This window comes from Erinaceus europaeus, chromosome 2 (genome assembly GCF_950295315.1).
Source record: "Erinaceus europaeus chromosome 2, mEriEur2.1, whole genome shotgun sequence".
Lineage (NCBI taxonomy): Eukaryota > Metazoa > Chordata > Mammalia > Eulipotyphla > Erinaceidae > Erinaceus > Erinaceus europaeus.
This window is the reverse complement of record NC_080163.1, coordinates 29,048,460-29,058,455: the sequence shown is the minus strand read 5'-3', so window position 1 is coordinate 29,058,455 and position 9,996 is coordinate 29,048,460. Positions and strand designations below refer to the sequence as shown.

The 9,996-nt window shown below is 37.4% G+C and overlaps 1 pseudogene; it reads left to right on the top strand.

The window, feature by feature from the left end:
* The first annotated feature begins 7,604 nt into the window (after positions 1-7,604).
* On the top strand, positions 7,605-8,932 carry LOC103117849 (heterogeneous nuclear ribonucleoprotein F-like; annotated as a pseudogene).
* Positions 8,933-9,996: the final 1,064 nt, after the last annotated feature.

Here is a 9,996-nt window from a genome sequence, read left to right as displayed (position 1 = left end):
TTTTCAGTCACAAGGTTCCAGATGTCATCAGGATGCAGGTCAGGCTTCCCTGGACTTAAGACCCCACCAATATGTCCTGGAGCTCCGCTTCCCCAGAGACCCATCCTACTAGGGAAAGAGAGTGGCAGACTGGGAGTATGAACCGACCAGTCAATGCCCATGTTCAGCGGGGAAGCAATTACAGAAGCCAGACCTTCTACCTTCTGCAACCCACAATGACCCTGGGTCCATGATCCCAGAGGGATAGAGAATGGGAAAGCTATCAGGGGAGGGGGTGGGATATGGAGATTGGGTGGTGGGAAGTGTGTGAAATTGTACCCCTCCTACCATATGGTTTTGTTAATTAATCCTTTCTTAAATAAAAAAAAAAGAAAGAAAGAAATTCTGAACATACATAAACTCAGTTCCTTCTCCCACTACTATTATATTTTGTGACGATTAGCACAGATAAAATGTATCTCTAATATTTTTGTACTGTCATCAGTAATTTCCTAATGCAAATGTTGAATGCTACAGGAATGTGAATGTATACATAAGTTATCAAGAGGGAAATAGATCTGAGTGAAGACTAAGGTGTTAGGTAGGTTAAGTACTTAAAAAAAACTGGATTTAAAGTGAATTGGTTGGGACTAAGTGGTGATGCATCTGACAGAGCTCATATGTAGCAATGCACACAAACCCATGTTCAAACCTCTGGTCCCCACCTGCAGTGAGAAGGCTTCACAAGATGTGAAACAGAACTGCAGAAGTCCCACATAAAATAAATAAAACAAGAATGTGAGACTCCTACTATTTATATTTCTAAGGTCCAAGTATACCTTTGACTGGTCCCACATGCTGTTGCTACAGTGCACTGCTGATTTTATCTTCATCCCACTACTTCATCCTGCACTTCCTCCTTCAAGTTCATTAACTTCCACACTGATGTCTATCTCCTTGATATATGACTGACCCTGCTTATCTCATCCTCAAGTTTGATCTTTACTAAGTATGCCTGACTCAAATAGATATTTACAAGCAGGATGCTAATCACAGATGGAGATATAAATGTACAGAATCCATTCTATGGGGGAAAAATAATCTTAAATCAACAGTAGCCCACTTGTACTCACTAGCAGAAGGAAGAAATGCTTGGGGCCAGCAAGATAGCTTATTTGGGAGGGTAAATGCTTTGTCATGCATGTTTACTTGGTCTAAGTTTTGCACTGGGGGAAGCTTCAGTGTTATGGTGCCTTTCTCTTTCTCCCTCTGTCTCTCTCCCTCTATCTGAAAAAAGCCTAGATCATGAAAATTAAATAAATAACTCTTAAGAGAATAGCAAGTGCCATTTTCAAGTCATTCCAAAAAATAATTAATCCTTTTCTCTTTATTGAGGGGTTAGTGGATTACAGTAAAGTCATTGACACATGGGTACAATTTCTCATTTTTTGTGATGTCTGAAAAAATTTCTGCAAAAAACATTCTTACTCCCAAGGACCCGGGTTCAACCCCCCCTTGCCCCCACCTGAAGGGGGAAAGCTTTTCGATTGGTGAAGCAGGGCTGCAGGTGTTTCAGCTCTCTGTCTCCTCCCATTCTCTCAATATGTGGCTGTATCTATCCAATAAATAAAGATAATTTAAAAAAATTAAAAACAATTCTTGCTCCCAGCTTAGGTCTTTTTCTACCATCTTGCATTAGGACACCAGTCTCCCACCCCTGCCCTCCCTCACATACACACATTCCCTTCCTTTTCCTTCTGTGTGAGAGTCCTTTGCTTTTTTAACATAAGGATATCTATTGACAGACCAGTGGAATAGTTCACTTGGGTAGTGTGCTGCTTTGCCATGTGTGAGATCCAGGTTCAAGCCTGGTCCCCACTGCATCAAAGCAAGCTTTTTTTTTTTTCACTCTCTGCCTTCTCTGTCCCTACCTTGATATATATATATATATATCTGGTTTAACATGTCATTTATTTTAAGGTAGATGATTTGTCTAACAAGTGTGTCACAAAACAGAATACAGACACGTCTTTTTTACATGTATGAAAAGAAACACAGTGGAAGGAACAAAAATGACACAATGAATTTCAGTTATCAGTAGAGTTGCAGGTTGCGCACAAGTTTTCTGACCTTATAATAGGGTTTAGTCTTTTCAGGTCACAGTATATAAATTTGTCTCTGTGTAATTCAAATGTATTTTCTTCTTCTGATTTCCTCTATTTAATCATTTATTGAATACACACTTGGTAAACACAAGTGTGTGTAAAACACAGATTCTTCCTATGTGAGTTGGAATGACTGTTTTCAGTGATATTTCCTTTTCCCAGAATTTCCTCTTTTTAATACCTTTAGATCTCTTTGCATACTGCTAGCTAGTATTCTCCCTTTTAAAAATAATTTTCAATTTGTTTATTATCAGATAGAGACAGAGAGAAACTGAGAGGGGAGAGGAGATAGAAAGGGAAGAGAGACACCTGCAGCCCTACTTCAGCACTATGAAGCTTTCTCCTGCAGGTGGGGACCGGGGGCCTAAACCTGGGTCCTTGCACACTATAATGTGAGTGCTTAACCAGGTGTGCCACCACCTGGCACCCAAGCTAATATTCTCTAAAATGTAATTTAGAGTATCTTGAGAATTGGTAATGAGTTTCCACATTTAAAAAAAATAATGTGTGTACTAATCAATTTGAAAAGGTTGAGTTAAAAAATGTCTTGATTTATGATTACTAAGAACAATCAATATGTCTGTTTCTCTTCATGCATACAGTTTTCCCAAATTTACTGGATTTCTTTTACAGGCAATACTTAAAGATAGATCTTAAATTCCATTTACTTAATTATTTAGGATCCTAAATTCTGTAGTCTGCATTTTGAAATGACTAATAGTGCCTGAACTATTAATTTGAAGTTCTCTCTCCTCCAGGAAATACTACTTTATAATTTATATATTGAAATCACTTTGTAATTTCACTGAAATTTGTGTAAGCTGAATCTTGGAGTTCTTTCTAAAAATCTATTTAGAAATAAAATATTTCTTTTTAAAAAATATTTTATATATTTCCTTTTGTTGCCCTTGTTGTATTATTGTTGTTGTTGTTGTTGATGCCATCATTGTTGGATAGGACCAAGAGAAATGGAGAGAGGAGGGGAAGACAGAGAGAGGGAGAGAAAGATAGACACCTGCAGACCTGCTTCACCACTTGTGAAGCGACTCCCCTGTAGGTGGGGAGCCCGGGGCTCGAACTGAAATCCTTACACAGGTCCTTGCCCTTTGTGCCACGTGCGGGTAACCTGCTGCAACCACCTGACTCCCGAAATAAAATATTTCTTATAAATCCATAAAACATGCTACAATTCTACAATTCTTGTGTTTATAAAAAATAAAATATAACACAATTCTTGTGTTTATAAGAAATAAAATATTTCTTATAAATCCATAAAACATGCTACAATTCTACAATTCTTGTGTTTATAAAACAATGTGCTAGGGTGGTTTAATATATGACTTATCATTTATGCTAATATATAGAAATGCATTCTATAGTTAGAAAAATCTGAATTTTACTCTAACATTTACTAAATGGCTATGTTATTTGTGTTAGTCTCAGTTTCTTCATCTGTAGAATAGGGTATGACAACTCTTTCATTAAATTTTTATAAGATTGGGGCCGGGTGGTGACATACCCGGATGAGCAGCACTCATGTTAACTACACAAGGAGCCTGGCTTGACTACCAGGTCCTCGTCTGCAGAGGGAACACTTCACGAGTGATGAAGCAGTGCTGTAGGTGTCTCTCTCTCTCTTCCTCTCTATAACCACCTTCCCTCTCAATATCTATCTGTGTCTATCCAACAAATAAATATTTTTTAAAAATTGTAAGATTAAAAGAAACTTAAAAATTAAAAAATAAGTTGTGTTGCCTAGTGCCTGTTGCAAAGCTAATAAAAGTGGTTGAAAAAGAGATTATTTTTTGTAACTATTTTTATTAAATAAATGCACTATAATTTTCCCTCTTCCTTGACATATGGGATTTATTTATTTATTTATTTATTTATTTATTTATTTATTTATATGTCTTCTAAGATAAGAATCAGGCCTAGAATATCTTCAGTAACTTTGCAGCAACTGAGGTTCTGACCTTTTACTAGACTTGTTACTCCTTGTTACTAGGCTTGTTCACAAGGTGCTGTGTGCTTGGTTTGCTGATGGCTCACACACACTCTTTGTTTTCACAATTGCTCTTGTCTAATGGAGCTTCCTGTAAATGCCTGAGTGGTTAGTCATTACTCCACCCCAATGTATAGGATAATACTAATTAATGTGGAGATAAGAGAATGGATACCTATGATTCTGGTGGGACAATTTTTAACAATATATACTTCAAAGCTCCCAGTGGAAATAAACTGAAAATCAACTTTTCCTGAAACCATATCCTAGCCTACTCTTCCCACATCCTATTCTGTTACTCTTGTTTCTCTATTATATGTACTATAAGCCAGTGCTCTGTAGTTTATGGGGTTCTAGTAGCATGTGAAAGTTAATGTGTCCCAATTTTTTGGAATAGAATTTTGTATTTGAATCAATTTGGAAAAGCTGAGTTAACAAAGTTAAAATAATTCTTGATTTAGGTATATTAAATACTAAAGAGTAGTCTATTGACTCCTTTGGTTAATGTTCTCTGTTGTCTACTTATTGAACATTGCCAGAAAAATTTATAGGACGAGAGAAAATGACCTACCACAAGTGTATTAATTCATGGGGGTATCTTCCATGTATTAAGGGTGACTTTAGGTATTTGAAATTGGACTTTTAATTCTAACTGTGAATAAAGTAGATGGGCCTCTATTCAAATTCTTCTTAACCAGAATCCAGTACTTTCAGAGTCATTATACACAAAGGAAAGCATGGAGAGTAAAAAGGTTGAGATGTTTTCACATTTTGAAGAGGCCAGGTTGGGAAAGAGTAACTATTGCTCAGAACTGATGTATTTCATAGTTAGTTCACTGCTAGTGTCACTCCTTTGATAAGGGACTGTTACATGGAGAGCTTGAATTTTCCTTAGCATTTGAGTGCAACTTTGAAGATTTTATTAATTGAGAAAAACTAATGGTTTATTCTTGCTTACTCTATTATCTTCTTACAGAATAGAAGAGTTTCAGGCCAAGGCAGCTATCAAATGAATGAATGAATAATGGATAATGAGCTGGATTAGATTAAATTATATTGATGGATGTAGGTAGGTAGATTGATAAATATGAAGTCTTAAGGAATGAGAGTGTTTGACTGACTCATGAGTTCTTGGTATTATTATAGAAAGAGTTCTCACAATATATCAAAATCTTTCATACAACACAAATTAGGAACTTTGTAACCATTTACTGAAATTTTAAACCTGGGCTTCATTTACTTACCTGAACAAACTCTGGAGAAGTTTAAACAGTGAGCTGGAATGTTATTCAAATAACTTAAATGTCTGAAATAAGGGTCTTAAGCACTTAAATTGAACTGGTTAATATTTGACCCAGTCTTTTTCTCCTGGCACATATTTATTCCAAATAGCTGATAAACTCACAGAGGTCAGGTTTGAGTAGTCTCTAGACTGTTAAGTGAAGAGACTAGACATGTTCCTCCTAAGTTCTTACGACATGCTTCTTGATGAAGATAAAATATCTAGTGTGTCTTTTATGTGTAACTTCCTGCAAGATGGGATGTTTATTAACAACAAACTTGGAATGATACTAGAGACTATAGTGTGTCCTTCCTGTCTATTACTAATCAGTATGATGACTAGATATAGGGCAATGACAGTGGCTTGCAGGCAGAAATTAGCATGAGAACAAGGCTTTTGTGAACATGCAGTGAGGTCAATAAGTACATGATTATAAATTAGCTTGGTGGACTAGTTTGGTCATTAGCTGGGTTGAGTGTTCCTATTTCATATAATTGTTTGCTGCACCTGAATTAATTTGAGTGTTTAAATTCTGCATATTAATTCTGTGCTGCAGGATGTAAAGCTTTGGACTAATCCCTTTAATACTCTTTAGTATAAACACCTTAATCAAGCAACAGCTTTATAATTAGTTCTACTTACAGGCTGGATATTATTTACTAGTTTTACAGCTCATAAGTTACTGCAACTTTTTAATCATAGCAATTATGCTTTAGAATGTAAGCATAAATGGACTTTTCTAGTTTGATCCAAGACTGGAAACCAAGGCAGTCAAATCAGGAGATTAATAAAATCCAATATGTGGATACACTTTGTATTTTTATGGCAGCTCAAGATCATTCATCCTTGGAATTTAATCACCAGATTAAGGTAGGTTATTGAACTGAGAAGGTGATTTTTTTCCCTTTAAAAGGAAGTACAATTCTCTGTATATTATATATTTCTTTTGTTGGGTGTGAAAAATCCTGATGTGATTTAATTTTATCACAGCAGTGAGTACTCTGACAATATCCCTCTTGTGTACTGAGCCTAGTAAGAAAATAACGGTTTAGCTACAAAGAATGTGCCAATCCATTTTTCTTTTTCTTTTTTCTTTTTTTTTTTTTTTTGTTCTTGTTGTTTTACCCTGAGGATTATAAGGTACAAATCATTTCTGGCATTAAGAGCATTTGTGTGGTCAAGTAACACCATTTAGAGAGCTGCACTTTATATTGCCTTAAATTGACATTTAAATTAAATGTCTTAAAGTGTAAATTGCATCGGTCAAAATAAAACTACTTGAAAACACTTTACTGAAGTTTAGGAATATTTTAAAAAGTAAGGGTATTCTACGCATTTGCTAAATTTCAGTGAATAAACATTTGTTGCTCTGCTTTAGTCATTGTCTTTATATGTCTTACTGAAATATTAATTTGCAATTCTGTTACAAAATCAACATCTAGATAATTTTTTGAGGACATATTTTGAAAATAAGCTAAAACACATCAGGGTTCAACCATGAAATCTATACTTATCTAAAGATACATGCATACATATGTATAGGTTTACTATACTTTTATGACATGTCAGGCATATATATGTAAATATAAACAGGCCTTGTTATAGAGAAAAATATACAATGGTTTTAATACTTTGTTTTGATAAATCTAATAATAGGTGTTGATTGATTTGTGCTTGATATTGTCATGGTGAAATGTATTGGTGAGAAAGGTAGTTAAAAATAATTGACTGGGTCTATCCTTCCAGAGGGATAAAGAATAGGAAAGCTATCAAGGAAGGGGATGGGATATGGAGCTCTGGTGGTGGGAATTGTGTGGAGTTGTATCCCTCTTATCCTATGGTCTTATCAATATATCTATTTTATAAATAATTTTTTTAAAGATCTTAAATAAATAAATAAAATAATTGACAATACTGTAGACCAGATCAGAGATTGCAGAAAGCATGATTGTTGTGAGTGTACTGTAAGACTATATTACCCAGACTTCTTCTCAGGACTTCTTCCCAGAGGAGGGTGCTGCGAGGACCAAGTAGGGAGCCGGATGTGAGAGTGAGAGTGCAGCTCCATGGAGTCTGACAAACCACTACTCACCAGGAGTGTCTCCAACTGAGTATTGTGCTTTTACGCCACAAATCTGCGTCTGAGCTTGCTTTACCTCTGCCCTGTCAAATATGCATGCTGCTTGCCCCTGAGAGAAGTGAAGGCTTTGTGGTCAAGCTCTGTGGCCTGATCAATCCTGCTTAGTCTACTAGATGTACAGAACTTCCCCTCCAGCTGCATGATTCAGTATGGGGCTGCAGGTGTTCATTTTATCTTCACAGGAGAAGGTAGGCAGAGTGGTGAGGTTTTTGTTGAACTTGAATCAGATGATGAAATAAAGTTCGCGCTGAAGAAAAGACAGGGAAAGCCTGGGACACTGATAAACTGAGGTGTGCAAGTCTCACAGAACCAAGATGGAGTGGGTGTTGAAGCACAGTGGTCCTGACAGTGCTGATACTGTCAATGATGGCTTCATAAGACTTTGAGGATTCCCATTTGGATGCACCAAAGAAGAAATTATTGTTCAGTTCTTCTCAGGGGTGAAAATTGTGCCAAATGGGATCACATTGCCTGTTGACCCTGAAGGCAAGATCACTGGGAAAGCATTCAGGCAGTTTGCTTCCCAGGAGTTAGCTGAGAAGGCTCTAGGCATGCAAGGAGAGAATAAGGCACAGATATATTGAAGTGTTCAAGGAAGTAAGGAAGAAGTGAGGTCATATTCATATCCCCCTCTGAAGTTCATATCTGCACAGTGGCCAGGCCCCTATGACTGACCTGACACAGGCAGGAGATACATTGCATTGTTAAATGGGCAGGCTTGGATAAGATGAGGTCTGCTTGCTGCCTATGATGTAAAGCTTTGGAGGATACGAAGAGTACAGTAGCCTTAGTGATGGCTATGACTTCGCCACCGACCTCACTTCTTGTCTCTCGGGGACGTATGTACACAGATATGGAAATGGTGAGTTCACTGACCAGAGCACCACTGGACACTGTCCACATGAGCAGGCTGCCATACAAAGCCACTGAGAATGGTACTTCCAGCTTCTTCTCTCTGCCCAACCCAGTGACAGTCCATATTGAGATTGGCCCAGATGGAAGAGTCACCGGCAAAGTTGATGTTGAGTTTGTAACTCATGAGGAAACCGTGGCAGCTATGTCCAAAGACAGGGCCGGCATGCAGCACAGATAGATAGAAACTCTTCTTAAATTCCACAACAGCGGCCAGCAATGGGACATATAGTAGTCAGATGATGCAAGGTATGGAAGTGTTGGCCCAGTCCACGTCTATGAGTGGATATTGTGGGGCTGGCTACAGTGGCCAGAACAGCATAGCTGTGACTAGTCTTGTAGAAGCATTTGAATTATTTCAATCAAATTTTCACATGCAGCCAACAAGCAGTGAAAAGCAGATACTACTCTACAGGAAGCTGTGGAACCCATGTGGCACCATGAGTTTTTGAAACCTGGATTAAAAAATAACCTATTGAGTGTTTTCTTTTGCAAACTTTCTCCTAGCATATGGTACTGAGTAAAGTCAAACTATTTTCAGCTTTTCTCAATTAACATTTTGGTAATGTACTTCAGAGTGATGTTACGGGTAGTTTTGAATTTGGTCTATGTGGACCTTTGACAACACATCACCAAGAATACAATGGGGTCGAGACATCTTTTTTTTTTTTATTTTTAACTCAGAATGCTAGATCCCTCATTCAAAGAGAAACATTTCTTATAATTCTTCATTTTAATTTATTTTCATTTAAAATCTTTTATGTTAAGTTTAAGCTGTTAAAAAGGCAGTTTGGAAAACTGAGATGCAGTACTAATACATATGAATTGGTGACACTTGTGTGAGTCAGGCAGTAGTGCAGCAGGTTAAGTACACGTGGTACAAAGTACAAGGACCAGCAAGGATCTCGGTTCTAGCCCCCGGCTCCCCACCTGCAAGGGGAATCCCTTCACAAGCAGTGAAGCAGGTCTGCAGGTGTCTATCTTTATCTCCCCCTCTCTGTCTTCACTTCCTCTCTCCATTTCTCTCTGCCCTATCCAACAACGACTACAACAAGAATAACTACAACAGTAAAAAAAATAAAAAAAAAAAAAAATAACCAAGGGCAACAAAAGGAAATAAATAAATATTTAAAAAAAAAAAGAATTGGTGAGACTTTCATCCTTATCAAAACAAAGACTGCAAAAGCTGAATAAGGGCAAGAGACTAGCATACTTTAATGAAGACTCTTTAGTCACTATCAGGTCATTCCATCAGCTGAGGCCCTATTCGGCCAGTCCTGAGATTCCCAAACAGACCTGATGGGCCTAGACCACTCTCTCCATTATTACTAGTCATCTATATCAGGAACAACAAAACAGAACTTTTTGTGAGCCCCAATAGGACTTGCCCTCTACTTGAATCAACAATGGTAAGAGAATGATCCATCCTCCGAAGGGAGGCTGGAAAACATACTCTATGCTACACCTGAGGAAGATGGGTCCTGATATTGGGGCAGCTTGGAATGTTCCTACTAAT